The 5493-nt window shown below is 41.1% G+C and overlaps 1 long non-coding RNA gene across 1 annotated transcript; it reads right to left on the bottom strand.

The window, feature by feature from the left end:
• Positions 1 to 1410: 1410 nt before the first annotated feature.
• LOC113561955 lies at positions 1411 to 3184 on the bottom strand. The gene is made up of 2 exons (XR_003406535.1): positions 2815 to 3184; positions 1411 to 2724 (listed from the first exon to the last, which is right to left on the bottom strand). It is a non-coding gene; the product is annotated as an uncharacterized LOC113561955 (long non-coding RNA).
• Positions 3185 to 5493: the final 2309 nt, after the last annotated feature.

Here is a 5493-nt window from a genome sequence, read left to right as displayed (position 1 = left end):
TGGTTCCACAAAAAAGGCCCCACGATCGAATCTTGTGGGACACCCGCAGTCATATCACACACGCACTGTCTCCCAGCACTATCCACAAATTTCACTTTACGCATAAACAGATAGTGATCTAAAATACGACAGAGATATTCCGGAAACCCTTCGCAGTCAATGCCTGTCTGATGGCCGGCCAAGGCAATGAATTAAATGCATTCCTTATATCTAAACTAACACCAATCGCATATTCACCAGCTGATGTCTCTTGCTCGATGGTGTTGATCGCAGCATCCAGGGCATCCAGCGTTGATAAACCCTCACGGAATCTAAACTGTTTATCGGAGAACCTCGCATAAGGGTTAGCCTCCATAAACGCCTTCATTCTAGTGACTATTATGCGTTTGAAGATCTTTCCAACGTCGTCCAGAAGGCATATCGGTTGCGCCTTCAAGCCACCAGCTGGGTCGCCCCCTTTAGGAATAAGGACTAAGATGGCCCTCTTCCATCGTGCAGGAAAGATCCCATCGCGGAGACATCGTGTGAAAATCTCAGCCAGCGCCTCACGAATAGCACCAGGGGCCTTACGCCATACGTCCAAAGGCACCCCATCTGGACCCGGAGCCGGACTACCGCCACGCTTCCTGCCTCGCATCGCTGTCAGGACCTCCAACGCTGTTACCGCCTCCAACTCAGGTAAGTCCCGGTTCCTCCATATAGCTAATGGGTCGTGGGTTGGTTAGGTTTCCATCAGGAAAAAGAGACACCAACACGCGCTCCAAATCCGCTGGATTCAGCGTCTCGGTTAACCCAGGAGAAAACCGACGAAGGCGATTAAAGACCACTTTATAAGGAAGGCCCCAAGGATCTGCATCCACCGCGGCCAAGAGTTCCCTCCAAGCCTCCTCCTTTGCTCTCTTAATTTCATCACAGAGTTCCATCTTCGCAAGACGGTACTCCTGCTCAAAGATCTCGCGAGCCTCATCCGTCCGCCTCCTAGAACCTTTCCACCTTCGTCGCTCTCGGAAACATCGACGACGCGCCTCCGCCACCGAATCCTTCTACCAATAGGCAACCTTACGGAAGCGGTGGGGGACAGACCTACAGGCTCCCATATCACACGCATCCCTCATCGCGTTAGAAAGCCACTGCACTGAGCGCCGAACATTCTGATCACGCGGGCGAAACGCACACAGAAATTCAAGCACTGCTGCAATGCATACTAAATTTATTGCCAACATTTCTTTATTATACAGGGTGTTTAAAAAAAGGTCGGATATTTTATCCACGTGTAGTACTCATGAAAAGAAGCAAAAAAGTCTTAGACAACATAGGTCCGCAAATCAACTCTTTCAGAGCTAGAGTTGATTTTGTATCTTTTTGGATTTTCATTTTTGTTTTATTTTTGTATTTTTGTTTTAATATTTATTGATGATTACAGAACGTTATCGGAGCAGACGAAAACGCGACCGTTCCGCGCAGATCTCCTCTCTAGAGACCCCCCACTACGCCGTGATACAAGCGCGTTAATGCTATTATACACGCCACCACTACGCCACGCTATCCCCACTTCGCTCGCCTATGCGCAGCCGGATAACGTTCTCTCGCTGGACGGAGTATAGGAACGTCTTGTGCAGTCCAGTGTGTGCAGGAGTCATTTATCAGTTGTATCTAATCGTGTCATTGATTTCGATTCCACGCACTTTACGTCATGAATGAACGGCCGCGCCATCGTGTTTTTCATGAAAAAATAAAATAAAATTTAAGTCGTTGCTTTTTGTTTCCCTTTATTTCCTGTAAGTATAATTAATCTCGCTATAGTGCTGTATCAGTTTCCTACTGTTTTCATTTAAAAGTATTTGCAAATAAAAGAAAATGCCGCTCTATACCAATGCAGAAATGGCAGATATGCATTTCATGTACGGCCGTGCCAATGGTAACGCTTATGAAGCACGGCGTCTGTGTGCTGAAGCATTTCCGAATCGTGCACTTCCATCTGATAAGTTATTTTCCAAATTGCATTTACGTTTAGTCGAAAATGGTTCATTTAGCGTAAGTAAACATGATGCCGGACGGCCCAGGGGGTCTATTACGTATCTCATCACGGAGTGAAAATGCGAAAAGTGAGAAAATTCACTAGATGTTGACCAATCAAATTATAAATATTCTAGTAAATTTGCTCATTTTTCACATTTTCACTCCGTGAAAAGATACGTAATAAATAGACCCCCAGGTCAGTGTCTGCTCTTGAAGCAGAACTTGAAGTTTTAAGAAGAGTAGAAGAAAATCCGAATATCAACACCAGAATAATAGCTACGGAACTAAATATGAATGCTTCCTTAGTCTGGAGGATTTTACGTGCACAGCAGCTGTATCCTTTTCATATTCAGCGGGTGCAAGCTCTTATAGCCCCCGATTATGATTCCAGAGTAGCGTTCTGTAGATTCGTACTAAGAAAAGTTAAAGAAAATCCAGACTTTGCTGCTAATATTTTATTTACAGATGAAGCTATTTTTACAAACAACAGGATCATTAATTTCCACAACAATCATATTTGGGCTGATGAAAACCCTCATGCCGTTGTCGAGTCCAGACATCAACATCGATTTTCTTTGAACGTTTGGGTGGGTATTTTGAGGGACCGTTTAATTGGACCAGTGTTTTTTTTCAAATTGTTTAACTGGTGCAGTTTATCTTGACTTCTTAAATAACACTCTACCTCCACTATTGGAAGATGTCCCCCTAAATGATAGAGTTAACCTTTGGTATATGCACGATGGAGCTCCTCCGCATTTCGCAGTTATCGTTAGAAATTTCCTAAATGAAACTTACAATAATAACTGGATAGGACGAGGGGGTCCAGTGCCATGGCCACTCAGATCCCCTGATTTTCATTCATTGGACTTTTGCATTTGGGGATATTTAAAATCGCTAGTGTATTCAAGACCCATTAATAACGTTGACGACTTACGGCACCGAATAGAAGATGTCTGCCAGGCTACTCCAAATTCCAGGGATATTCGAAAGAATAAGAGCTTCCTTTCTGCGACGATGTGAAGCTTGTGTACAAATGGAAGGTGGATATGTAGAACATCTTCTTTAAGTATTTTTCGTTGAAACATCTTGTATTATTTAGCTCTTAGCGCGTTTACTGTTTGTTTTTTAATAATAATGTCATTTGACAAACAAAAAATACAAAAAATAAAAATTAAAACAAAAATACAAAAATAAAAATCCAAAAAGATACAAAATCAACTCTAGCTCTGAAAGAGTTGATTTGCAGACCTATGTTGCCTAAGACTTTTTTACTTCTTTTCATGAGTACTACACGTGGATAAAATATCCGACCTTTGTTTTTAAACACCCTGTATAATAAACAAGGTTTAAAGACTTCCCTCAAGTTCCTTTGACATGTTCACAATTTCACAAACCTTTTCTTGCAAAGGCTAAACGCAATAACGAACATTGAATTTTTCACTAAATACATTTTACACCAAGAGTAATAAGTTCATGGTGGAACTAACAGATGGTGCTCACTAGTTTAGCAGAAACCCCATTATCTCATATTAGGAGCATATCTCATAATAGGGGATTCACCTCTATATATATTCCGTAACATATTGTGTTGTGAATTATATATTTGTCCAGATGGTTATAAACAACAAAAAGAAACGTATAAGAAGACGGAAAAAGATTATTAAACAGGTCATTTATTCATTTAAAATTAAAAGCAACTTTTTCTTTTTAGTGAAAAGAAAATTATGCATGCAATGCATCCAATCGGTTCAGTATCCTTTTCAATTGCAATTAATTGTTGCAATCGTCTTTTCACAAAATTGCTCAAATTTATAATTGTAGCTTATGCCTTAAAGATGCTTGCTATGGTAAACCTGAAGAAAAGGGGAGCCATCTCCGATGACCTTGACTTTGACATATATTATAGAGAACACATTCCTAAGTAACCTTCAAAAGGTTTTAGCCGGCGCTCGTTATGTATTAAAAAGTTATTAACATAAAAAGCTTAATGATTTTGCACGAATTTTCACTGTCCACGCGAAGCAAGGACTTGAGTTTGACATATATTACAAAGGCCACCTTCCTGAATAACCCGCCCTAGGTTTCACCCGTCGCTCGTTGTTTGTTAAAAAGTTATTAACAAAAGAAGTTTCGAAAATGTAGTAGTTATTTTGAATATTCAAAGACATAAACGACGAATATGTATATGAACTAAGGAAGGAAAGTCATTTAAAGCAGTGAATCGTCAAGTTTAGAATAGTTTGTTTTACTATAAGTATTTACAAAGTATTCTCTGCTTTAACCTAAAGTGTTTCATGAGATAATTTTAATGACTTAGTTACTATTATATTTTCACGTAATAGAGTATATTACTACAGAATGTATATCTCAAAGATCTGGAGCAGACTGCGTAACGAAAGTGACTGACTACGAATACAAGAAGAGTTAGGTTAGATTTTTTGAAAGTGGAGCCACCTCGCAGGGGGGGCGTAACCCACTGTATTTACGCATGTACTTTGCAAAATAAAAAACAGGGGATGGTTGGGTTAGGTTAGATTTTTTGGAAGTGGAGCCCCCCCCCGCAGCATGCGTACATGCTGCCTCGCTTGCTGAAAACACATGCAAAACTATTCAACTTCTTTTGTTAATAACTTTTTAATGAACAACGAGCGCCGGCTAAAATCTTTTGAAGGTCACTCAGGAGGGTCACCGTTATAACATATGTCAAGGTCAAGGTCATCGGAGATGGCTCCCCTTTTCTTCAGGTTTACCCTTGCTATAGCTGCACGACACAAATACTACAAGAGATGGAAAATAAAACATAATCGGCGATTTATTTGTTTTAACCTTTTTCATTTCGTGCAATTATGGCAGGCAATCTGGATATTGTTCATCGTGGCCGCATTATTAGGATGTGGAAAAGTGGCATAGGTGTGCGAGATATTGCACGTCGTATTCCGTGCAGTGAAACTAATGTGCGTAAATGGATCAAGCGCTGGCAAGAGGAGGGAGCGGAGGGATTGAAGGATAAGCGAGAACACAATCGTAGGCAGCGATTGACAACCGCTGAAGAAGATAGACTTCTTGTCAGTGAAATAGATTCGAATCCTTTTCTTCCGGTGTTGCATTCTATAAATCAATTACATTTACAAATATCAGATAGGACAGCGCAAAAACGTTTACACGAAGCGAACGTGCATTGTTATCGTGTTGCACGTAAAATTGCTCTAACGAGCAAAGCTCGCGATAATCGTGTCGCTTTTGCGCTGCATTAATTAAACACAGCTTCACCGGACGATTGGGTTCGAACTATCTGGACGGACGAGAAAGTATTTTGTTCGGCGCATGACAGACGTTTACACGTGTGGAAGCCTAAAAGTCACCGTCTTGATCCAAAATACGTTGTTCCTCACGAGCGGAGTGGGCGCATCACTTGTGCTATGTAGGGATGGATAAGTGCACATTGTCCTGGAGAACTAATTGAAGTGTCGCCGC

This window comes from Ooceraea biroi, chromosome 5 (assembly GCF_003672135.1).
Source record: "Ooceraea biroi isolate clonal line C1 chromosome 5, Obir_v5.4, whole genome shotgun sequence".
Classification (NCBI taxonomy): domain Eukaryota; kingdom Metazoa; phylum Arthropoda; class Insecta; order Hymenoptera; family Formicidae; genus Ooceraea; species Ooceraea biroi.
This window is presented reverse-complemented; position numbering and strand designations above follow the sequence as displayed.